The sequence below is a fragment of the Pleurodeles waltl genome, chromosome 1_1 (genome assembly GCF_031143425.1).
Source record: "Pleurodeles waltl isolate 20211129_DDA chromosome 1_1, aPleWal1.hap1.20221129, whole genome shotgun sequence".
In the NCBI taxonomy this organism is placed as follows: domain Eukaryota; kingdom Metazoa; phylum Chordata; class Amphibia; order Caudata; family Salamandridae; genus Pleurodeles; species Pleurodeles waltl.
The window spans coordinates 533736440-533763187 of NC_090436.1; positions in this window are offsets into that span (position 1 = coordinate 533736440).

Genomic DNA, 26748 nt, shown 5'->3' on the forward strand with positions numbered 1-26748 from the left:
GGGGGATTCCTGTGGGATGGCGGATAGCTGACATCAGGTTTGGCTCCAACTGGGCACACAGTTCCAGGATTGTGGCACGATCAAGCCTGTAGGTGATGATCACATGTCTTTCCTCCATTGTCGACACGTCCACCAGCGGTCTGTACACCGGAGGATGCCTCCATCTCCTCACATGTCCCAGCGGACGGTGCCTATGAAGGACAACAGCGATCACAGAGTCAACCAACTCAGAGGTACGTACCCACAGCTTACACAGAATACGAATCATAATCCGAAATTTGGCCTTTATGAGTGTTGAGGCAAGGCCTAGGTATGTGTGATGCAGTTAAAAATTAAGCTATGTGGGCCCCTGAAATGGAGGCTGCCTGACCTGTAAAGTGGGACAAGGGATGTGATGTAACTGCGCTGGCGTTGTACACCGTCGCGGTAGGCGGTCAAAGACCGCGGCGCAATTCTGCATTGGTTCAATCACTCGATACCTGATCTTCGACAGGAGAGGACCTACACTGCGAGTGCTGCTGTGACCTCGGTCTGGAAGAGACAATGGCTTGTGCGTCTGGGGAAAGGGCCCCTGCCTTCACATAGGAGGAGTTGGAGAAACTCGTGGATGGGGTCCTCCCCCAGTACACGCTACTCTACGGTCCTCCAGACAAAGAGGTAAGTACACTGGGAGCATGCTGTATGGGCTATGCCTGTGTGGAGTGGGGAGGATGAAAGATGGGGGGGGAGATTGCGGCGTGCATGAAACAACGGTGAGTGCATGTGCCACATGGCAGGGGTAGGGATGGGGGCTAATGACTGTGACGGTGCAGTTGGTAATAACTCTTCTTTTTCCCATGTACGATTCATGTAGGTCAGCGCCCACCAGAAAAAGGATATTTGGAGTGCCATTGCCAAGGAAGTTCGGACCCTGGGGGTCCACCAAAGACGGAGCACCCACTGCCGTAAGAGATGGGAGGACATTCGCCACTGGAGCAAGAAGACGGCGGAGGCCCAGCTGGGGATGGCCTCCCAACGTGGGAGGGGTGCCTGTCGCACCATGACCCCCCTGATGTTCAGGATCCTGGCAGTGGCGTACCCGGAGTTGGATGGGCGCTTGAGGGCATCACAGCAGCCACAAGGGGGTGAGTATACTCTCATTCTGCTGATTTTGCACACAGTGGAGGTGTCTGGGTAGGGGAGGTGGGCTGTGGGTTTCCCTAGGCCAGGTCGAGTGTGCTAGTTAGGTCCCCTTGTTCTGTCAGACCCTGTGGCACCCCACCCCACCCCACTTGTGTACAGTGCCAAGTTCACCTAGTAAGGCTCCTGTGTCATCCATGTGTGCAGATGTCAGCCCTGGCCTTGTAGGCCATGTCCCAGGGATTGAACAGTGGAGCCCAAATGCGCAGCGTAGTGCAGGTGGCTTCTGTGTCTGTCGTGCCCGCCAACGGTAGCGGTAATGCATGCACTCAACATGTCTTTCTTCTGTCGTCGTCCCCCTTTTTGTGGTCTCCCTTTTCTTGTGTGCATTAGCATCATCAGGCGGAGGAGCAGTGGCACCGGAGCAGGAGGGAGCTGCATCCCACATGGCCCTGGAGGGCGAGACTATGGACATGGAGTTCACCAGTGGGACGGAGGGCGAGGGGAGCTCCAAGGCGGGGACAGGAGCTGACACCAGTGACACAGACTCGTCCTCTGATGGGAGCTCCCTTGTGGTGGTGGCAACATCTGTGCCCCCACATCTACAGGTCTAGCCGCCACCCCCCTACGAGCACCCCCCTCCCAGCAGCCCCTCAGCCTTTGCCCCATGCCCGCTCACCCAGGAGGGTGGGCATCACCTTCGCCCCAGGCACCTCAGGGTCTGCCCCAGTCACCCCTGCTGCCCTCAGTGAGGAGGCCATTGACTTCCTCAGGTCCCTCACTGTTGGGAAGTCTACCATTTTGAATGCCATCCAGGGTGTAGAAAGGCAGTTGCAACAAACAAATGCATTCCTGGAGGGCATTCATTCTGGTCAGGCAGCCCTTCAGTGAGCTTTTCAGACTCTGGCCTCAGCACTGATGGCAGCCATTGTCCCTGTGTCTAGCCTCCCCCCTCCAACTTCCTCCACCCAGACCCAATCCCCTCTACCTCAGCCTATCCCAAGCACACCTTCAGACCAGCATGCACACACCTCAACACACAAGGGAAGCTCAGGCAAACATAAGCACCACACATCCCACAGGCACTCACGCAAGCATCACACACATGCAGACACACCAACATCCACTGCCTTCACTGTGTCCCCCTCCTCCTCATCTCCCTCATCCCTCCCAGTCTCGTATCCACTCACACCTGCATGCACTACATCTACAGCCACTACTTCCATCACCAGCACACACACCACCACACCCCGCTCACGTGCAGTCACCACCCCAATAGCATTCACACGTCCCGTGTGTCCTCTCCCAGTGTGTCTGTGAAGCCCCCTCCCAAGATACACAAACGCAGGCACACACCCACCCAACAGCCATCCACCTCATGACAGCCTCCAGTGCATGCACCTTCACCCAAAGTCACCAAACAAACACCTCCTACAACCACAACCTCTTCCTCCACTCCCAAACCCCCTCCAGCTACCCGTCCCAGTGTTCCCAAGAAACGTTTCCTGTCCACCCTTGACCTCTTTCCCTCACCTCCCCCACCCCATCCGTCTCCTAGTCCCCGCTGGGCCATGAAGGACCACCAGCACCAGCCCTGCTGGGCCAGACAGGACCGCCAGCACCAGCCCCGCTAGGCCATGAAGGATGCCAGCACCAGCCCCGCTGGGCCAGACAGGACTGCCAGCAGCTGAGTCACTGTAAAGGACCCCACAGCCACAAGCATCGCTGAACAGGGCACCGCCTCCACAAGCACCGCTGAACAGGGCACCGCCGCCACAAGCACTGCTGAACAGGGCACCGCCGCAACAAGCACCGCTGGCCCATGAGCGCCAAAGGCACTGACGCTACTGAGTCCATCACGAGCAGGATGAAGCACCCTGGGCACAAAGCCCCCTCCAGAACCAGTGGAAACAAACATCCACTACCTCTGTCCTTGGCAGGATGAAGCACTCTGGGCACAATGCCCCCTCTAGAACCAGTGGAGACAAACATCCACTACCTCTGTCCTTGGCAGGATGAAGCACTCTGGGCACAAAGCCCCCTCCAGAACCAGTGGATTATCACATCCACTACCTCTGTCCTTGGCAGGATGAAGCACTCTGGGCACAAAGCCCCCTCTAGAACCAGTGGAGACAAACATCCACTACCTCTGTCCTTGGCAGGATGAAGCACTCTGGGCACAAAGCCCCCTCCAGAACCAGTGGATTATCACATCCACTACCTCTGTCCTTGGCAGGATGAAGCACTCTGGGCACAATGCCCTCTCCAGAACCAGTGGAGACAAACATCCACTACCTCTGTCCTTGGCAGGATGAAGCACTCTGGGCACAATGCCCCCTCCAGAACCAGTGGAGACTGTTATCCACTTGAGAGACTGTGGCTTTGCACTCCCCAGGATGGAACAGTGGGCAGCCCACCCACTGTACAGACTTGAGAGACTGTGGCTTTGCACTCCCCAGGGTGGAACAGTGGGCAAACCACCCACTGTAGAGCCTTGAGAGACTGTGGCTATGCACTCCCCAGGATGGAACAGTGGGCAACCCACCCACTGTATAGACTTGAGAGACTGTGGCTTTGCACTCCCCAGGATGGAACAGTGGGCAACCCACCCACTGTAGAGACTTGAGAGATTGTGGCCTTGCACTCCCCAGGATGGAACAGTGGGCATGTGGCCCCCTCGTGGATTTGGCGTTGTGCACTCAACCGGCTGAGGTGCCTCCCCTTTCCCTTCCCCCTGAGGTGCCTGTTTTATTGCTATCTGATACCCCTGCAGTGTTCTCTCCGTCATGTTCGGGGATTGAGTGTGGGCCTCGCCAATACCGTGTGGGCCCAGTGTTCCACGGACTTCAATGGAGCACTACCTGGACTACTATTTTTGGGGTATATTTTGTTTATAGTGTATATATATATATTTTTGCGTACTGGATTTTAATATATTACAATGGTTACACTCATTTCCTTTTATCATTGCATTCTTCCTGGGGGGTTTGGGGGGTGTAACTGTTATGTATCATGCTGTATTAGTGTGTGTGTTGTCGTGGCTGAGGGTGTGGGTGGGGGAGTTGCGTGTTGCATGTGTGGGTCACTGTTTATTCCCTCCCCCTCCCCTGTTTCGTAGGTGCAGTACTCATCGTGGTCTTCGTCGCCGGCGTTCGTGCTCCTGGTAGAGGAGCAAGAAGATAAGGGCTGGCAGGATGTGGAGTTCGGGTTCCATGGCGCCCGGATTCCTCGTGGGGTGTGTGGAGGTGAGCGTTTTCCCTTCGAAGTCCTGTTTCCGCCGTGTTTTTGTTCACGGTGAATCTGCCCTGGAAAATGTGGTGGATTGGTAGGTTGTGATACTGTGGGCGGTACATTGTCTTCCGCCTGTCTGGTGGCGGTGACCACCAAGCTGTTTGTACCGCCGTGGCGGACTGAGTGTTAAAGTGGCTGTCTTTGTTGGCGGTTTCTGCCATGGTCGTGATTCCATTTTTTTTCCCGCTGGCCTGTTGGCTGTCTTATCGCTGCTTTAACACCGACCACCAGGGTTGTAATGACCACCTATATCCTGCAGAAAGATTTGACTCATTTCTTTAGCGGTGGGTAATTTCTTTAGGGATGTAAAATGAGCCATATAGGTAAACGTGTCAACAGTTACCATTATGATATGATGTCCTGCAGAAGATGGCAGAGAACATATAAAATATGTCGATAGCGTATGCCACTGAACAGATGGCACAGGCAAGGGCATTAATAAACCTGCTGGCTTAGTTCAAGGTATCTTAGTTTTAGCATAGATTGGGCAAGAATTAACATAACGTAAGACTTTAAAGTTGGCCAGCAAAAGGAACGAACAAGCAGTTCCTGGTTGTTCTTGATTCCACGGTGTCCAGCAATAGGCAAGTGTCACACATTTGCAAGGCTTCTGTTTGCACTTTCTTAGTAGGCACAAACAAGGTGTTTTGATGATGGTAGTATTCCTTATTCTTTTGTAAGTTAGGGCTTAAAGTGTTCCATTCTTCAAGAGGTAAATTCTGATATTCTATTTTCACACGGTCAAGAAATGACTGAACGACTCCAACGATTTGACATGGTTCTATGATGTGTGGAGAAGAAGCAATGGTGCTTTCTGGATATTGGTGGGATAAGTATCTGCCACAACATTTTGGGACCCAGGTATGTATATAACTACAAAATCATATTGACTGAAAAAGAAGGCCCATCTGGCTTGATGACTGTTTCGACATTGAAAGCTGCGGAGGCATAGTAGATTGCCATGATCAGTTCTGATTTCAAATAGCTACTTAGTACCCATTAGAAAATGTCTCTATTCTTTGCAAGCAGCCTTTAAAGCGAGCAGTTCCCTTTCTAACCCAGAATAGTTGTGTTCTGCATCTGATAGCACGTGGGATTTATAAAAGACAGGATGTTCCAAGCCATCGTTGTCTTGTCTTTGTAGTAACACAGCTCCATTGGCTCTATCTGATGCGTCAGTGACCACTATGAATTTCTTAGTAGTGTCAGGATGACGTAATATTGGGGCTTGTGTGAAGGCACGTTTAAGATTCTGAAAAGCCCTTTCTGCATCTTCTGTCCAAATGAAACCCTTCTTTAGGTTTTCTTTCTTGGTGGGTTACATGACCTTGTTGTTGGGAAAAGTCTTTTATAAATTGTCTAAAAATATTGGATAACCCCATAAAGCATTGAGTCTCCTTAATAGAAGCAGGAGAATGCGAGTCAAGAATGGATTGTACCTTTTCTGGGACCTTGGCGATGTCGACGTGATTGATACGGAAACCAAGATATTGAACCTCGGTCTTCTTGAAATCACATTTCTCAGGCTTACAGTACTGATTGTTTTGTCTGAGTCTTTCTAAAACCTTAAGAACATGCTTAGTATCTTGTTCGGGATAACGAGAATATGCCAGAATATCATCTACATATATTACAACACTTTCGTTCAAAAGATCAGAGAACACCGAATCCATAAATCTTTGGAATATGGAAGGTGTGTTGGTCAGACCAAAAGGCATAACGTGGTATTCAAAATGGCCCAAAAGAGTATGGAAAGTGGTCTTCTATTCGTCACCTTCCTTAATTCGTAAAAGATGATAGGCACCCCGCAGATCCAGCTTGGTGAATTCTTTAATGGTGATCTTATTCAACTTTTGAAAGTCAATACAGGGGCGTAGATCTCTAGTCTTCTTTGGTATGAAGAAAAGAGGAGCCCCGGCAGGTGACAAAGAGGGAGCAATCAATCCACTCTGTATGTTTTCATCTATGTATTCCTTAAGTACCTTCTTTTCTTGCTCGGACAATGAATGCATTCTTCCAAATAGAACCACTTCCCCAGGTATGAAAGGAATAGTACAGTCATATTCCCGATGAGGAGGCAAAATAGACTTTCTAGGTTTCTGGAACATGTCAGAGTATTCTTGATAGCAGCTGGGTACTCCTTGAAACATGTTAATGGTACAACTTGCTTTTTTGGAGGTTATGATGGAAGCTTTAGGGGACCAATAGGAGTTTGTCGAACAGCAATGTAGTTGACAAAATTGGGATGAAAGCAATATATTCTGTGTCTCCCAATTAATATATGGATTATGTTGTGTTAGCCAAGGTATACCCAGAATCATAGGATGGTTAGGGGAAGATATCAAATCAAAAGTAATGTATTCCTCATGTCTTCCAAATTGCAAGGAAAGGGTAGGAGTGGAATCAACCACTGGTCCAGAGGTTAGAGGAGAGCAATCCACTGTTTGGATATGTCTGGTTTCTCTTTAGGGACACGATGAATTCCTTTGTCTTTAGCCCATTTTGCATCTAAAAACAATTCCACTAGCTCCACAATCCAATAACGCAAATACTTGTTCTTCCTGGTTATTAGGGCACTGTAGGATTACTGATATTATAAAGAGAGCTGTGGTATTTTGTTTTGAAGAGCAGATAGAAGGTATCTCAACACCTCCCGTCCCCTTCCTTCTCACAGGAGACAGGAGTTGGCGTTTCCAAAGGTCTGATAGGACGACTAGGACACATTCAGATTAGATGACCGGCACTGCCACAATAAAGACACAGGCCCTTACGTCATCTGTTTTCTCTTTCTGCTTCAGATAAAGGTCTACAGATAATATCTATTTGCATGGGTTCTTCTGTAGAAGCTGGGATCTCTGATCGATTTTCATCAGGGCGGCATACGGAGGGGCGCATTGCTCCTGACTAGGACTGCAACCTGGTCTTTCGTCTTTCCAATTTACGCTGTTGTAAACTATATTCTATATTTCGAACCAGATCCCTCAGTTCTGTAAAAGATTCTACCTGAGTGGCATGCACCAGTTCATCCTTTATTTCTTCTTGTAGTCCTTGATGGAAGAGAGTTACAAAAGTACGTTCATCCTAAGTGGTTTCAGCAGCTAGCTGTTTGAAACGGGTTATGTAATTCAGGACATCCTGATTGCTTCTTCAGCAGCGGCCTCCAGTCCAGGTCATTCAAACATCTCATTAAAGGCTTGAGTAAAGGCGGAATAGTTGGACAACAATGAGTCATTGGCAGCTACCAAGGGGGTTGCCCAAGCTAGGGCTGGGCCAGACAGGGCGCTCATCAGATAGCCAATCTTGGTCTTATCCTGGGTAGAATGAGTGGGTCGAAATGCAAAATATACTGTTAAGGAATCTAGGAATTCCTTTAACTTGTCCGGCTCCCCAGAATAACGTGGTGTTAAGGCGGAGACAGTAGATATATCAATGGAACGAGAAACCAGAGCTTGTCTCAGTGCTGTATTTTCGGCACGCAGTTGTTGTAACTCCTGGGCCGGTTGTTGTACGGTATGAAGCATGGACTGTGCTGTTTCCACAATGTTTTCAGGAGGTTCTTCCACGGTTCCAGAGCAATGCAGAATCTTTTGGCGTTGCAATCTGTCACGATTTGCACGCTTCTTACTGCTGTAATCTGCCAGTCTCGGGGCACCACCTGGTTTCTTGCCTGTTCTGGATTGGCCAAGGTAAGGGCGACCCTTTCCAGTATTCATGGTGCTGCTGACAGTATAACATCTAGCTGGCCTTCACCTCCAGAAGGAGTCCCAGAGAAAAAAAAACAATACTGGGAAAAAATCCTCAGATCACAGGAACTCCTGAAAAAGAGGCAAAAGAAAAAAAACTGAGAAAAATAACAAATCAGGAACAACAAAACTGCAGGCAAAAACAGGATGGGTCCAAATCACAGGAAGCGGTAGCGAGGAGCACCACCAGGACAGAAATGTTTGAAATGCAAAGAACAGAAGGCCTTCTGTGCTTTTATAAGGACAAATAGGAAGTGACATGCAGGAAGAGCTAAAAACTCCATCTTGGATTAGGAAAGCCACATACAGGTGAATGGAAAAATAGCCATAGTAGAAAAGGTGGTAAGCAATGCATGCAGGGAAGGAAACACAGACTCCTGTGAAATAGAAGAAAATATGGCAAAGAAAGGAGAAAAACGGAAAACAAAAAGAAATCCAGAAAGCAGGTAAGCAAACTCTGGGGGGCGCTAATAAGCACAGCATGACCCAGAGCCCGAGAGAGGGCTCCCAGGCCATGCCGCAACCCAAACAGCAGGTTGCGGCCCAAAAAGTGGCCCGTGGCAGAACCGGCCACACGAAATGCAGACCCCCGATCTGACCGCGGCCCGCGAGGGAGATGCTGCAGGTCTCCACGGTGTCACAGGGAAGTGTGCACCACACACTGACCCCCATAATGGCCTACATCCTTGCAGGGGCTTTTCCCCAGCTTGATGGACAGTTGAGAGTCCAACAGCAGCATCAAGTTTTTTGTATTATTATTGTTCGATAACTATTTTTGTTACAGCAACAAAATATGGAATCAACATAAAGGTTGACACATGTCCAATGCACAAGAAGAGTTGTGGAAGATGGTAATACGGGAGGCCATAAAACAAGAGAATGAGAAAAGAAAGTTCAAAAGGCCACATGCTCACCTGATGTACAAGGAGCAGGAAGAGAAAATTTTGAAATTGTTCATTTGGCATGAATCTATTCTCAACATTATTATATAATTATAAACAAAATGTAAGTCATATCTAATGACTCCAATGACTCTCATCTGAAATCATGTATATCTTACAGTTAATAAATGTACTTAACAAAGCCTTCTCATATAGCAAACAGCAAGTGCTTTGTACATTTACAATAAGTTGGGTACCAGCTGGCCTGTGGTCAGGGTCTTGCCTTTGGATTGCGCTTGAGGAAAGCCAATGTGTTAGCACAAGGGTGATCCTGATGTTGAGGTTCTTGCTGGCTTTCGGCAAGTTGTTGGTGAACTTGGGCTGGTGCGCAGAGAAAATGGAAGCCGACTCGTCTTCTGTGATGCTTTTACACCAGATGCAGGTCGCTCTGGTCTGTTTTGGTGCAGGATGGGTATGCTGAAACAGATGAGTGCTTGGTCTGTCGAGCTCATAGTTGCTGGCTTGTCAACTGTTTTGTTGCTGAGTGAGGAAAATAATCTGGTTAAATAGGTTTCTGGTGGTGTAGGTGGGTTTGGTAACATGCTGGGTGATGCCATGTTTTCTGAGATGTTACAGAAGGGGTGCAAAGTTTGGATCATGCAGTAGTCTACATAAAAGCAAAGCTCTCATAGGAAGATAAAGGATGTTGGTGTGAATGATGAGGGGGTGCAAAAAAGTCTGTGATGATGCTGGTAAAATTAGTGTGCAATCTGGATGGTCTGCATATGATGGTTCTGCAAAGGGAGAAGTCTATGATGCATATCTCAAACATGCGGTGTTTCAGAAAGCCAGTGGAGGGTCAGTATATTTGGTGCAGCTGATGGTTTCTTTGAATATGATGGGAACTCCTCTCCCAGACGTGCCTGGTGATCTTGTAGCAGGGAAGGGTGGCTGTAGCAATGTCCATTTCAGAGGATGGGTTTTGCTATCGTTCTGTGAGAAAGAGCAGGTCCACAGCATGGTCGTGCAGTAGGTTTCTTCCTTTTCTTTCTGGTGTTTTTGGTGAACAAGTGTGTGTTGGGAAGCATACATGCAAGTGTTGTATGTGGTGCAGGTGGTCTTTGCGAGCATGAACAGGAGGCCGGTTTATGCAAGTGTCAATATGAGTGAGTAAGGTGCTACTGGTGTAAGAGTGGTAGGTGTAAGGTGTGGGAGAGTGCATGAGAACTTGCAGGAGGTGCATGTGAATGCTCCTTTTTAGTTCTGTGGTGCAGCAGCAGTGCAGCAAGTGCTGGCTGGGACTCAGAATATAGAGGAACGCAGCAGGATATTGGTGGGCGCGGGATGACCAGGGTTCCTAGTGCTGTCACGACTCACGTGCTGCTTGCGCCTGGAATTTGCAGACCGGGTGGCGTGGATCTTCAATGTTCGGCTTTGGCCCAAAAAGGGGCGACTCTTTCTGGTAGCCACGGTGCTGTAGGCAATGGAGACGCCAAGAACAGACCGTGCCCTTCAGAAAATAGCGCCAGAGGAAAAAACCCCTTAGAAAAAGGGGAAAAACCTCCAACAGGAAGATTCCTGGAAAAAACAAGAACAAACAAACTGGAATCCAAAAGGAGCAAAAGTCAGGAAACACAGAATGCTGAAATCCAGAACCTACAGGAGAGGAAATCAGGAGCGAAGACACTAACTGAGCAGAAAGTGTTGCAGCGCAAGGAAATGAAGAAAACACAGCCCTTATATACCAAAAGACAGGAAGTGACCCACAGGAAGTAAAAGGACACCATATTAGACAGGGAGAGGTACATAGAACAAAACAGAATAGAAACCATAGAGAATAGGGAACAATGAATGCTGGGAAAAGAAAGGTAACCTGGGAAGGGAAGAAGACATAAAAAAAGTACAACAAAAAGACCCAAGAAAGAAGAAAAGAAAGAGGACAAGAAAGAAGAAAGAAGAACAGGTAAGAGGGGTCAGGAGACCCCAGCAAGGCGGTGGAAAACGACAGAGCGAGGCCCCATGCAATGCCTGGGGCCTCGAAAAGTGCATGAAAGGCTGGGGGCGCGCCGCGTTTTAGAAACGCGATGTGCGGCCCCAGCCGAACGCCCGGCTTGTGCCGAACATTCGGCTCGCGCCGCACCACGCGGCGCGACAGTAGGTCCCCCTCCCGAAGGCCCAGGTTTGAGAGGAAACAAACGGTGAAAGCGTTGAATCAGGAGAGGAGCGTGAACAGAAGATGCATCTTCCCAAGAGCATTCACTGAGAGGATAACCCTTCCAATGAATCAGATATTGAAGCCGTCTGTGAAATAGACGAGAGTCACAGATTTCCTGTACCTCATATTCAGGAACATCGTTCACCAACACAGGAGGAGGACAAGGAAACTGACGAGAGAAAGGGTCAGGTACGTAAGGTTTGAGCTGGGAAACATGAAAGACGGGATGAATTTTCCAAGTATGAGGTAAGCGAAGACGGACAGTGACAGGATTGACCAACTGAAGAATACGGAAAGGCCCATAGTAACGAGGTGTGAACTTATTTTGAGAAAGACGTGAGGGTAAGAATTTGCAGGAGAGCCAAACTTTATCTTGCGGATGATAGTCTGGATTGGTTGCACGTCTCTTGTCTGCAGCCTTCTTCATATATCTCTTGGTATGTAACAAATTAGATCGAATTAGTCTATGGATTTGGAGAAGGCGTTTGGAGAAATAGGAAATAGCGGGTAGAGGAGAGTTGGATTGTGGAGAAGTAGGAAAAGAGGTAGGATGAAAACCATAAGAACAGAAAAAGGGAGTGACCTTGGAGGTGCTATGGACTGAGTTATTGTAGGAAAATTCAGCTATAGAGAGGTAAGTGTTCCAGTTACTTTGGGTAGAATTGCAAAAGCATCGAAGATATTGCTCTAGTCCTCGGTTCAGACGCTCGGTCTGGCCGTTGGTCTGAGGATGGAACCCTGAAGACAGGGCTCTATTAATATTCAGTGTTTTACAAAAATGCCTCCAAAACCGGGAAATGTACTGAGGCCCTCTATCAGATATTATGGTATGTGGAAGTCCATGGAGACGGAAGATATGATCAATGAATATTTGACTTAGTTCTTGAGAAGTAGGTAGCCTTTTCAGGGCAGTGAAATGAGCCATCTTCGTGAAAGAATCCACAGTGACCATGATAACCCGGTTTCCTGCTGATGGTGGGAGTGAACACATAAAATCAGTAGAGATGGTATGCCATGGGGCCGGTGGAACAGGCAAAGGCTGTAGTAATCCTGCAGGTCTGGTATGGGGTATCTTGATTTGGGCACATATGGGACAGGCCTGAACGTATCTTTCCACATCCAGCTTCCAGGTAGGCCACCAGAAAAATCGTGAAATAAGTTCTTGTGTGGCCTTGATGCCTCTATGACCAGCCACAGGTGAATCATGGCACATTTGTAATGCTTTTTCTTGCACCTTGTTAGTAGGGAGGAATATCAGGTTTTGATAATAAAAATATCCTTGCTTCTTATGTAATAATGGTCTTAGTTCTTCTATATCGTGGTCCGATAGGTTGGCGTATTCCAGTTGTACTTCTTCCAGGAAAGACTGAGTCACTCCAATGATCTTACTGGGTTCCAGAAGATACTGAGATGAGGAAGGAGTACACTCTGGATATCGGCGAGACAGAGCATCAGCCAGAATGTTTTGAGATCCAGGAATATATGTGATGAAAAAATCGTACTGACTGAAGAAAAAGGCCCAGCGGGCCTGACGACTATTCTGGCATACAAAATTTCGTAAACATTGTAGGTTACGGTGGTCTGTCCTCACCTCAAATGGTTCCTTGGAACCCATCAGAAACTGTCTCCACTCAAGGCAGGCTGTTTTCAGCGCCAATAATTCCCTTTCCAGTACAGAATAGTGTTGTTCAGCTGTGGAAAGGATATGAGACAAGTAGAAAACAGGATGTTCAAGACCATCATCCTCTTGTCGTTGGAGTAAGACAGCTCCGATGGCTCTCTTAGAAGCATCAGTTACGACTATAAATTGTTTGGTGGTATCTGGATGTCTCAAGATGGGGGCTTGGGTGAAGGCTCTCTTTAATTCTTGAAAGGCTGCTTCAGCCGCCTCAGTCCAGACAAACCCTTTCTTTAAATTTTCCTTTTTTAAGGTGTGAGTTATGTGGCTAGTCTGTCTGGCAAAGTCTAGAATGAATTGTCGATAGAAGTTTGCTAACCCTAGGAAACATTGTGTTTCTTTTATGGAAGAAGGAGAAGGCCACTCTAGGATAGCTTGTACCTTTTCTTGATCCATAGCTATGCCGGTGGGACTTAAATGATAGCCCAGATATTTGACTTCCGTCATGTCGAACTCACATTTTTCTGGTTTGCAAAATAGTTGATGAGCACGAAGTCTTTGAAGAACTTGTTTCACATGGGAAGAGTGGAGTTCTGGATTTCTAGAATAAATAAGAATATCATCTAGGTAGATCACGACTGTCTGATTCAGAAGGTCTGAAAACACTGAGTCCATAAACCTCTGGAAGATTGCGGGGGCGTTAGTGAGACCAAACGGCATAACCCTATATTCAAAATGGCCAAATGGAGTCCTGAAAGCTGTCTTCCATTCGTCGCCTTCTTTTATGCGTAAAAGGTGGTAAGCTCCTCGTAAATCTAATTTAGTAAAACGTTGAGCCCCTCTGATAGCTTCTAGTATGTCCCTGATGAGAGGCAAAGGATAACGGTCTTTAATTGTTATCTTATTCAGACCTCGAAAATCCAGGCAAGGACGAAGATCCTTTGTCTTCTTGGGGACAAAAAAGAGAGGAGCCCCAGCCGGAGACGATGATGGAACAATAAGACCACTCTGTATATTTTCGTCCAGATACTCTTTTAGAACTTCCTTTTCGGGTTCCATGAGAGAGTACATCCTCCCAAAAGGAACAATTGTGCCGGGTTCCAATGGAATAGCACAATCATATTCTCGATGAGGAGGTAGCACAGGTTTCGACGGTTTTTGGAAAACATCCTGAAACTCCAAATAGTGGTCTGGGACCCCTTGGACCGTATTAATGGACATACCAGTGGCACCTTCAGTATCTAAGGATCTTTTCGGAGACCAATACTTGTCGGAAGTAAAACAGTTCTCATGACAAAATTGCGAAGACAAAGAAACTGTCCGGGTTGCCCAATTTATATACGGGTTATGTCTGATAAACCACGGAATTCCAAGAATGATGGTATGGTTGGGGGACGTGATAAGATCGAAGGAGATGTGTTCTTGATGGTTTCCCACCTGTAGACTTAACATCAGGGTAGTGGTGTCTACAGGACCAGAGGATATCACATAAGGCTTCTTCGGCAGAGGCTTCCAATCCAGGACGGCTAAACATCTGTTTGAAGCGACTCACAAAGGTGGAATAGTCCGACAATACAGGATCGTTGGAGGACACCATCGGGGTTGCCCAGGCCAAGGCTGGACCGGATAAGGCACTGATAAGATAACCCACCTTGGTCCTGTCGTGGGAGAATTGGGTAGGTCGGAAGGCGAAGTACACTGTTAATGCATCCAGGAACTCGCGAAGCTTGGTTGGTTCACCAGAGAAACAAGGGGTAGAAGCGGAGATAGTTGGAACATCACTGGTGCGAAGAGCCAAAGCCTGTCATAACGCAGCATTTTCATTGCGTAGTTGTTGCAATTCCTGAGCTTGTTGCTGAATCGTGGTCAAAAGAGATTGTTCCGGATCTGCAGCAGCCGCCACTGTGTCATCCATGGTGTTTGAGGACGTCGGAATGGTTAGGCGCTGCAATCTGTCACGACTCACGTGCTGCTTGCGCCTGGAATTTGCAGACCGGGTGGCGTGGATGTTCAATGTTCGGCTTTGGCCCAAAAAGGGGCGACTCTTTCTGGTAGCCACGGTGCTGTAGGCAATGGAGACGCCAAGAACAGACCGTGCCCTTCAGAAAATAGCGCCAGAGGAAAAAACCCCTTAGAAAAAGGGGAAAAACCTCCAACAGGAAGATTCCTGGAAAAAACAAGAACAAACAAACTGGAATCCAAAAGGAGCAAAAGTCAGGAAACACAGAATGCTGAAATCCAGAACCTACAGGAGAGGAAATCAGGAGCGAAGACACTAACTGAGCAGAAAGTGTTGCAGCGCAAGGAAATGAAGAAAACACAGCCCTTATATACCAAAAGACAGGAAGTGACCCACAGGAAGTAAAAGGACACCATATTAGACAGGGAGAGGTACATAGAACAAAACAGAATAGAAACCATAGAGAATAGGGAACAATGAATGCTGGGAAAAGAAAGGTAACCTGGGAAGGGAAGAAGACATAAAAAAAGTACAACAAAAAGACCCAAGAAAGAAGAAAAGAAAGAGGACAAGAAAGAAGAACAGGTAAGAGGGGTCAGGAGACCCCAGCAAGGCGGTGGAAAACAACAGAGCGAGGCCCCATGCAATGCCTGGGGCCTCGAAAAGTGCATGAAAGGCTGGGGGCGTGCCGCGTTTTAGAAACGCGCTGTGCGGCCCGAGCCGAACGCCCGGCTTGTGCCGAACATTCGGCTCACGCCGCACCACGCGGCGCGACAAGTGCTGCTGAGGCGCAGGCTCAGAAGGACATAGACAGCCTTGCCTTTGACATGCTTTCAGTATCAGCAGCAGGCCGTCTGCACCTATCCACTGTGTGACAATGCAGCAGACACCATTAAGTAGGGTTGGGAGGGGAAAACGTTGCAGGGGACAGTGGGTGGGAAAATAGGGATGTCACTTCCTGTGCATATGGATGTTGGGAAATCCAGTGAAGTCACTTCCTGAGCAGGTGGATGCTTTGAAATGAGATGTCTGCTGGGCTGGCTCATGACTGATTCTTGTCTGGACATTTTTGTGTGACCAAGACCCACAACACAATCACCAACCATTTTTTCTGGCCAAGAGGGCTAACCTTCTACAACCCGTTTGTCAACCAATGAATCTCATATATGTTGTCCTAGATCTAGTCATATCAAGACTGACGTACACGGATGCGCTTCTCACTAGAATCCTCAAAACACCACTATCTCCTTTGATGGCTGCTCTCAACACAGCAGCGTCAATGTTTTCTGGAGTAAGTTGCTATTACAACATTGGCATGACTGGCCATGAAAGCCAAATAGAAAATAATGAAAGTACTGTCTGCAGTAAAAGGTGTAAATGTCCTAATGAGCATAACTGGAGTCAACAGCATCTGAATAAGAAGTACAGTAAACAACAGGAGAGCAGAGGAAGAGAAACGCCCTCAAACAGAGAGGTGGAGAACTGATGAACCAAGGATAGAGAATTTCCTTATTGGAATCATCACAAAATCCCAATTACTCTGTTGCAAAGGCACTTTTAAACAGCAAACTCTATCTCTTAATTTGCAATGAGAACATCCATAGCAAACTGGTGCCAATAATGTGATTGTGTACATGCTTCATCCTAGCTGAGACCTTGTAAAAATATGAAAAGTTCACTTGTTTCCATTGTAAAGAATGAAATCACCCCAAAAACCATACCTTTCCCACAGCCTTCAAGCAATCAACCACTTCTCTGTCCAGTGCAGGCACTGTACCCCTTTAAAAACGGTCACCACATAAAACAGTGGAGTAATAATGTCTCTTATTTTGTAAACCTCCAGAAGTAGACAGAGCATTAGTGCAGGGAACTGTAAAGTGAATGTAGCCCAGATTTACAAAGAGTTGATGCAACGCAGGGCAGCAAGCAACGTTGCTGCACTGTGTTGCATGAACTAGGGAGCAGAACTGCACCATGTTGAGAAGGCTCTACTGCAAGTAGTTGGAGAAAAAGATTTAATTAAGTATATTGGAAAGTGGAGTATTATGTGTCATGGGGGTTAGTCCTCACCATGTAATACTCCCTCACAATACTCCAGAAATGGTCTATAGATTCACACTAGTAAATCCTTAGCTAAGTCCTGAGAGGGTGACAAAGAGCAGTCAGGAACATGTGTTAAGCATTTCACAGCACAAACATGAACAATAAGTAATTGACATGACTCGAAAGAAATCCAACACCAATTTATAAAAATAGATCTTAGTTTTATATAAATTTAGACACCAAAACAAACAGTATAGGTTCAGGAGAACCAGAGATATCGATTTTGGAACCAATAGAACATCACTGCAGAAATTACATTTAAATGTTGCATTGAAGTCAATGGGAAAATGTAATATATTGCAAAAATACACTTAAATGACAAGTTGCAGAGAACCTTTGGTGGGGTCAGCTAGTGCAGTCCCTGGGACCAGATCACAACAGTCAGAGCAGTTTTACCTGGCTTGTGGAGTCCGGGTGCAGAGTTGTCCTGGCTCGCCCTGGTGCTGAACAGGACTCAGATGGAAGTCAATGGCAGGGATGACACTGGTGAGAAACAGCCACTTGGGGGTCGAGCTGCGGGAAACCTTTACAGTGTTAAGCTAGTGCGGGCCCCGGGACCAAGCTACAACAGTCAGTTCACTTTGATCAGGTCTGTGGAGTCCTGGTGCAGAGTTGTACTGGCTGTCTGTGATGCTGAAGGGGGCTCGAGCTGGTGCTCATTTAACCACTGGCACGATAATGCTGAACATGAGGTGCAAAATCTCAGCTGGGATGGGTTGCAGATGTCAGATGCAGGCTGCACACAGTGCCCTGCACCTGCAGCATTGAGTGAAGGGATTAGTTACCGGACTGGCAACCAACAAGCCTTGGAAGAGATAAAGGTGCTGGGATCTTTTGTGAAGTTACGGGTTCCAAGGGAGTTAGATAGCATCCTGAAACTTGGAGGCAGGCTGGACTACACCTCCCAGAAGGCTCTGAACCACATGGATTTTTGAAGATCTTACAGCAGGTCAGATGGCTGGTGAAACTTCAGATTTGGTGGTCATTTTTATCTGCAGTTTGCAGGGTTCCAGTGCCACTGGTCCTATGGAGGCTGAAGGTGCTTTTGCCTTCCACAGGTGTCCCTCTGGTTGGGAGTGATGAGTTTCAGCCAAGAATGAAGGTTGATCATGCAGTTCCCAATCTATTACCTCAGGGACAGAGTTTCCCTCTTTTGCTTAGGAGCAGAGGGCAGAGTCTGATTGTCACTGATGCAGAGCTTCTTCTGGTCCTTCTTTGAAGACTGGCCTGTCAGATCTGAGGTTCTGGTGTCAGGGGTGTCCCTTAAATCCTGGATTTAGGGAAGTTAGAGGTATGGAGGCTAGTGACCAAAGGGCAGCTAGTTGCTACAGCTAATCTGTCCTTGAGGTGACCAAAGATGGTGGGAGAGGTCCCCTTTAGCTACCCAAAACCCTCTATTACATCACTCCTAAGATGGCAGAAACTAAAATTTAGTGCAAAGACTGGGCTGCTTACCTTAGAGGTGTGATCAGCCTGCTGGGAGTGTGCACAGTCGTGCAAACCTAATTTCCCAGCTGTCCACAAGCAAATATGCCTGGGTTAGGGGGAGTGCTGTTTCCTTTCTACAGGACAGAGCTGATGGCTATGAGCGGAGGTGCAGCCTTTGAAGCTCACTGCGCTGATGGCTCTATCCACTAGCCCGGCTGGGGAGCAAGAGGTATGACCTCCTGCCCACCTCAGCCCTTTGCTCTGACCTCTAGGAGCACCCAGGCTGCCTGTCAGGAGGTCAGGACTCTGTCTCAGTGGCAGCAAGCTTAAGAAGAAGCATGGGCTGCTCGACCAGAGCACAAAAGAAGGGTGTCAACAGGTTGGCTGACACCAAACTCAACATATCTAGGCGGTACGATAATGGAGCTAGCATCCCTGGTCAACCGGGGCTTAAGTCTGATGTTATCCTAAGGATCAGCCTGCAGTCTGAGTGTACCTTAATGGAAAGGATGCTATAGAGACACAGAAGTTTGTGCTTATATGTCTGCACCTTAAATATAATGAACACTGCCACTTGGGTTGCAGAGGCCTACCCTAGGGGTATCTGACATATATGTAAGGCAGTGCATTGGACTGTGTCACTCTTGATGAGGGCACAGTCAAACTCGAGACGTTTGCACCACTTTGGCAGTCTGTAATGATAGGCATCCCATCTGTACTTTGGGAGGGTCACCTAGGGTGGCACAAACTCGTGTTGTAGCCCTGGGGACCCCTTTAACACCTATGCCCTGTGTACCATCTACTAGGGCTATATGTTTTTCCAGTGGCCACCCTTCAATAATGCACTCACGCACTTCACTCAAAATTGCATCAACCCATGTATTCTTCCTCCCATAATTCTTTTAAGATCTATACTGATATCTTGTCATCAATCAGTGCAACGCTGACCCCCCCACCACCAACTTGATTTGTTTTCTTTGACAAGTGCTAGAGCTTTGCTCAGAAAAGCTGTGAATTAGTAATCAACACCAGGAAGATACTCTACGTTATAACAAAAGAAGCATAGACAGTGAAAAGGCATTCTGGAGTCTCAAGAGTAATTGAACGTGGCTGTCATGTACATAGTCACATGTCATTCACATGCAAACTCACTCACTGCACCACTGAAAACATTACCGTCTCACAGCTATAACTTAGCAGTTCACCACAACCACCCAACAGCTCTCCAGACAACCAGGCACTGACTCTCAGCCACTGACTACACCACACCCACTCATTGTAGCTATTCACTAGAGGAATTCACTTACATGGAAACACTAATCAAGACACAGTCACAACAAAACTACTGAAAACATAACTGTCTACAACACTCACTGTTGTATCCTGGGCACCACAAAGCACCTGCGTCTGCTTTCAGTGTGTGATACGTAGCCATATTTGCACCTCCCGAAAAATGACTTGTTTGATTTGTCTGTAACACTGGTGACATTCATTGCTCGAGCTCATCAAGCCACTTCCTGCTGATGCTTTGCTACACTTTCAGAGTATTTTCGGATGTCTTGAAAGTCACTGCAAGCTTCAGGTTCATATAAGTGACAACAATCTTAGATGGGCACCGGGCTACTACAGGTTGTAAGCTCCATGAAGAGGATGGTCTACTTCATTGGCATCTTGGGTGGTCTCTGAGGAGCCAGTCCTCAGCATTCCATGCAAAGTAGCGTTCAAGTTCACTGTCGAGGAGTGCATCACGTATTGGAAACAACATTACTATTGAAACACAAATCTCTAATAATAGGAAAACTGTATTGCACTTTTTCAAAGTCATGTTCAAAATGGCGAAAAGCAACCCCAGGGCACTCCAGGAAGCACTGCGGCGAATCCCCGGTAAAAGGAACTTACAAATCCGAATACTGCAGTTTGTGAGATCTGGCTCCTTTTTATATTTGGTTGAGTTTTTCCTGACTTTATAGAGTTCTACTCAACGTTGCTTCCTCCTTGCTGGTATTGGACGCGTTTTCTTCTTAGGTATTCTGCTTTCCTCCAGTGTCAGGGGGCTGTTTCAGAGAAACAGCAAAGTGTCTATGGAAAGTGTGGTTCTAAAAATTCTGGACCCATGTAATTTACTTTGCCACAGCAGTACGATTTTAGTATCAAAAGACCGATAGTGACTAGTACACTAAGCATGAGCATTTTCGCTCAATTCCAGCAGCGTTTTCACCTCGAAATCGCCATTTTCGTCCTGCACTCGTGGCTCCCATTTTATACACGGCAGCCATTTTAAAAGTTGCCCTCACATAGGCTTATAATACAGTCAGATTTGATTCCAAGGACACTTACTCCTTGATTGACTTTTCCCTGACCTGGGCAAGCTGGAACCATTGCCTCAGGCCAAACCTGTTTGGTCAGTCCCTCTCCCAGTGGCCGAATCAGATAGCATCAAGGCACACCATGCCATAAAACCCTTATTATCGCTCACACACCCTGCCTAATCTTGCTCACACCTGCACCTGCTCTTTTCTTCTTCTTACTTTACGAGGGGGAGGTGCCCGTTTTTATTGGGGGTCTGAAGAACCAGAACCTTTTGGGCCTGGCGGCGCAGGGTACGCCTAAAATCTCCTTGGATTCACCTGCCTCAACTAACAGAGACACGGGACACTCTGTCAGGCGTAAAAGATCAGATTTTATTAGCTGCAGCTAGTACAGTTGTCCAAGAAGTACACAAGGTATGTTCTCAGGAGACTGCCACTTTACTTTGTGGCGCACAATCTTATATACCGTATAAAAACCATTTATTAACTACATACACTCCCAGAACACATAGAAAGGAGCCAGTAAGAATAACGTAAAGATAGAGCAGAGCCAATAGAAATGTCGGAAAACAAGACAGCACCAATAGAAGGAATTGGAAAACAAAGTATCAAGTGACTTAAGGTTGCCTCCCCTCCAGCTGTGTTTGTCACCCCTCCCTTGAACTAATTCATTAACCGATCCACAACGAAGTTGCATGTGGTGCGATAAGTTTGTGTGCGTTTGGAGGACAGTTGTGAAATGAGAGAATACTAGCAAAGGACAACGAAGGCCAGACGATAAGATAAGATCGGCGGAGAATAGTGTGAGCCTACAGATAGTTGAAACAAGGATTAGAAAACCAGACAGGGATTAGTGTACTCGGTCAGACCTTAATACCAGCCTTGTAAAGATAGAGGCAGAAGGCTGTTTTGAACACCATGTTGCAGAATAAGCAGAAAAGGCAGAATGGACTTCGTTCGCTGTGCTGCCTGAGTGAAGGCAACATAAAATGGCGGCGGGCCACAAAATGGCGGGTCGATACGATCGTATTAAAAATCGAATTTCCTCAGACCCTCCTTTTGCCAGAACTCAGGCAAGATACACAAACTCATGTTAATCTGAGTCGATGTCTATGGCCATGAGGTCATCAAGCTGTTGCTGTACCATCATTTTGATATTCTCTGCTCTTTGTGAATTGGGTTTGGGAATACATGCAGTAGCACATAGGTTACAGAAGGCAGGACCGCAGTGCATACAAAGACAACAAGAGAATATAAAAGCTAAAATTACTCCAAAGAATGTCAATACCTTCCAACCCCATTTGGACAGTAATCCCCAAAACCACTCTGAAAAGGACCAATCTCCTTCGTCCTGATGAATCGATTCGGAGATTATGTGTAACTTAGAGATAGCTTGGTATACTGTCGGAGCGTCATTAGGTATGAAAATACAGCAACTTGATCCGATCAATTTGCATACTCCACCACGGTCCGCAAGAACAAAGTCTAAGGCAACACGGTTCTGCAAGGTCATAAGACGATCAGCCTGTAGTTCAGCTGTAATGTTACTTAAAGCTCCTACAGTGATGTCTATGGTGGTTTCTACGACACGAACCAATTGCCTTATATTTCTGCTGTTGGCCATTGGACCCCAGAAGGGAAGAAATCCTTTGAGGAAATCTCCTCCCTCTTGTCCTGCTTTGTCTTTCGAATCCACAATCCCTCTGCCATATCTATTTTTATGATGGTTCGCAGGAGCGGTGTATGTAGGGGGAAGAAGAAAGGCTATATAACAAGTACCAGAGAAATCAGCTGGCAACCATGTATAAGCCCTATCGTGGCAAACGAAGTATGTACCTTGAGATGGTACTAACGGCGGTGAATTCAAGGCTGAATAAACATATGTATGGGAACATAAACTTTCTCTTTGTCCGGTGTTTGGAGTTCTATCATTTATTTGCAGACAGAAATTTCCTTGTTGGGGTATGACCCGTATCGGAGGAGATTTTCCTTGCTTAACCCTATCATTGAGGCTGGAAATGTAATTAGTTATGTTCCAATTGGTATATGCTTTTCTTTCATCTATGGAAGCTTCACTTTTTTCCATGATTTTAGCCATAGCTACCATTCCCTTTATCAATAAACTATGACTGAAATCTGAACCAACACTATGTGAACTGACAGGTTGTTTAATTTTACTTTGATATGCATTATTGAAAATGACAAAATAAGCCCAAGCGGAACCTTCATAGGAGAATGGAAGAACTAAATATGGCATTCCTTTTTCTACGGTATGTGGTATGAGTCCACACACCCAACAGTCAGTTGTATTGATCACTAACTGATGTTGATGTAACAACTGGACGAAGGAATTGTTAAAGTATTCAGTTCTTCTGATGAGTTCATGCTGGGGAAGAGTGTGAAATAGGTGCGGAGAGATAGTAGAAGAAGATGTAGAGGTAGGAGAAGAGACAACTTTTTGCTGCAGAGTAATAATGATCCAGTTTACAGATGCCAAAAGAATACACGACAATATAATGACGCATAGAGCAATACTACAACGACTATATATTTCTTTACAATTATTCTTTACATTTTTACTTTCTCTTTTATCTAATGTAGCCTCCATCTTTCTAAGTGGATGCTCACGGCAATCTTCCTCAATCACTGTAGTCACGATTATCTACCGTCCTATGACACTGTGAGGTCCTGCAGGCCTATTGCCACTTACTCAGGTCGTAACTAAGACTCCTACCGTGACCCTGCAACCGGGATAGAGTACTACATAGGAGAGAAATTTACAAGTTCTTTGGTCTTGGTCTCAAATTATAGCGTTCCTGTCCAGAGGCAGTCTGGTTTTGAAACAATGTTCCTGGATTTGTCGTGTTCAAGCGACGATGCGATGGTATTGCTTCTTGAAGGATGTCGTCGTCCTCTTTCTCAGAAAGTGTTCCAATTAGACGCGCATCGCTGAATGGTACAAATTGCGGAACTTTCTCACTTTCAGAGTCACTGATGCCTCTACGGACCCACTGATCGAAAGGCAAGGGCAAAGGCACTTTCTTGCAGTGCACGGCATGCACCCAGTTTTTCTTTCCTTCGACTTTAACTGCTGTTCTTGTGGTCAAAAGAACCAGGCGTGGCTCTCTCCATCTGGGCTCCAAATTTCTCTGTCGTTGGAAATTTTTCGTGCAGACCCAGTCACCTGGTCGGATGGAATGACCTGGGTCTGTGGAAGCCTCTGGTAGAGCACTCTGAACCTGTTGATGAAGAACACGCAATTTAGTTGTAAGGTCATGCAAGTAGTCAATCAACATCGGGTATGGCAAGTCTGAGTATTTCTTAGGGCGAGGAACTCCCCATACATTAGCTGGGCGACCAAATATCACTTCGTAAGGGCTAAGCCCCAAACGAGAGTGTACTGCTGTTCTGGTGGACAGAAGAGCCAATGGTAAAGCATCAGGCCAATTAAGTCCTGTGCTAGCTTGCACCTTAGCAATTTTAAGCTTCAAGGTTCCATTGTAGCATTCTACTAAACCAGCCGACTGTGGGTGATTCGCCGCGTGGAACTTCTGTTTTATGCCAAGACCTGCACAAACTTTTTGCATGACTTGACCCACAAATTCGCTCCCATTGTCACTCCAGACAATGCGCGGCAAACCAAACCTAGGGAAGAATTCTTTCAAAAGTATTTTGGCAGTTGATAAAGCAGTATTGTCCTTCAGAGGGTAGGCTTCTACCCATCTAGAAAAAGCACATACTACCACCAGAACATATTTGAGGTTGTTGCATCGTTCCATGTGAATATAATCGATCTGCAACACCTCAAATGGATATGTCGGAGGAGCAAAATGACCTGCTGGAGTTGGGGTTCCCTTTCCCGGATTGTACATCAAGCAAACAATACAATGTTTTACCACATTATTTGCACACTTTGGGATCCCCTCATTTTGCCACACTGGAGCCAGAAGTTTACATATTCCTTTTGCACTTAGGTGAGCTGGACCATGTGCCATAGTAACTACAGGTAGTACATAAGCATCTGGTAACAGCCAACGTTGATGTTCTGATAATTCAACCCAACATCCCATCTCATCTAACATTCCTGTACTTTCCTTCCACTTTCTCAACTCATTCTCCGTAGCCTCTCCTTGAATTGATTTCACACTCTCTACTGTATCTTCACACATTCCCTTTTCTCTTACGCAGTTTGCGGGACCTGCAACATACATTCGACTTGTGTTGTCTCTGGCTGTCTTTTTCGCTACCTCATCTGCAAATGCATTTCCTCGACCAACATCGTCCACAATCTTTTTGTGTGCACTACACTTCACGATCGCTATCTGAGTAGGCATTGTAAGTGACTCAAGAAGTTCAGTTACTAATTGACCATGTTGTATCTTAGTACCATGGGAAGTAAAGAATCCTCTTTCCTTCCATAAACGCCCAAAGTTAAACGCTACACCAAAAGCGTATTGGCTATCAGTGTACACGTTTACTCTTTTTCCTTCGGATAACACACACGCTCTAGTTAAGGCTATCAATTCAGCTGCCTGAGCTGAATTATGTCTAATGCGTGCTGTCTCCACAATCGTATGCAAAGTAGTAATAGCGTAGGCTGAAACTGTATCTCCATTCCGGAGCTTGAAACAAGAACCATCTACCCATAGTGTTCCATCTGGATTCACTAATGGCGTGTCTTTTAGGTCAATTCTACCCTTAGTCTCTTCTTCAGTACGGAGAAAACAATCATGCTGTTCAGAGACATCTCTCTCTTCTGGAAGAGGCAACAAAGTAGCTGGATTCAGGGTATTACATCGTTTGATGTGTATGTGACTAGCCAAAAGCGTCAGCTCATATCCGGACAACCGAGCACTCGTAAGATGCTGCGTTTTTGTCCTATTTAGTAAAATATCCACTGCATGTGGCACCATAACAATGAGAGTATTATCTAGTACTACTCCAGCAGACTGTCGAATAGAAATTGCTGCTGCCGCTGTCGCCTTAAGACAACTAGGCAATGCTTTAGCTACTGGATCTAACGTAGCTGAGAAATATGCGCATGGTCGCTGTTGATCTCCAAAACGCTGCGTTAAGACTGACAATGCACAACCCTCTCTTTCGTGGACATAGAGCGTAAAGGGCTTACTGTAATCAGGAGTACCCAATACAGGAGCAGAACACAAAGCAATACGCAAATCAGTAAAACTCTTCTGACATTCGTCAGTCCACGGAAGAGGCTGAGGCGTATCTTTTAAAGTTAGCGCCAACAGCGGTTTAGCCAATAAAGAGAAACTCGGAATCCACTGTCTACAATAAGAAGTAATGCCCAAAAAGGCACGTACCTCTCTTTGTGTGGATGGCACTGACATTTGTGCAATTGCCTGAATTCGTTCGGGGGTCAATCGTCGTCCCTCCTTTGACAAGAGATGACCCAAATAAGTCACCTCGCGACAGACATATTGTAATTTAGAAGGAGAAACCTTGTGATTCAGATCAAACAAATGACGCAACAGTGCAACAGTCACGTTTTTGCAGATCTCCTCTGAATCAGCGGCAACTAATAAGTCATCCATGTACTGAATGAGAGCGGCACCGGACGGTAAGGAAAAGGCATCAAGATGACATTTTAGAGCTTGACTGTAAATAGAGGGACTTTCACAATAACCTTGAGGTGCGCGTTTAAACCGGAAGCTTCGGCCTCCGAGGGAAAAACCAAAAATATCTCTACTCTCTTCGGCGATGGGAATACTAAAGAAAGCATTCTTTAAATCAACAACTGAAAACCAAGTCGCTGTAGAAGGTATCATCGTCAACAGAGCAGTGATATCTGGGACTACAGGAAACTGCGGTACGACAATCTTGTTTACCTCCCGAAGATCAATTACAAAACGATAAACAGGAGGCTGAGAAGGATCAGTGCGTTTAAGAACTGGAAGAACAGGACTGGTACATGTATTTCCTCTCGTTTCCTCAACCACACCCTTCTGAATCAAATCATGGACAATTTCCAGAAGTGCTTTCTCACCTTCAGTAGAGATTCTGTATTGCGGAATACGTGGCATTTCAACATTGGGCTTAAGAGTAACAACATAAGGTGGG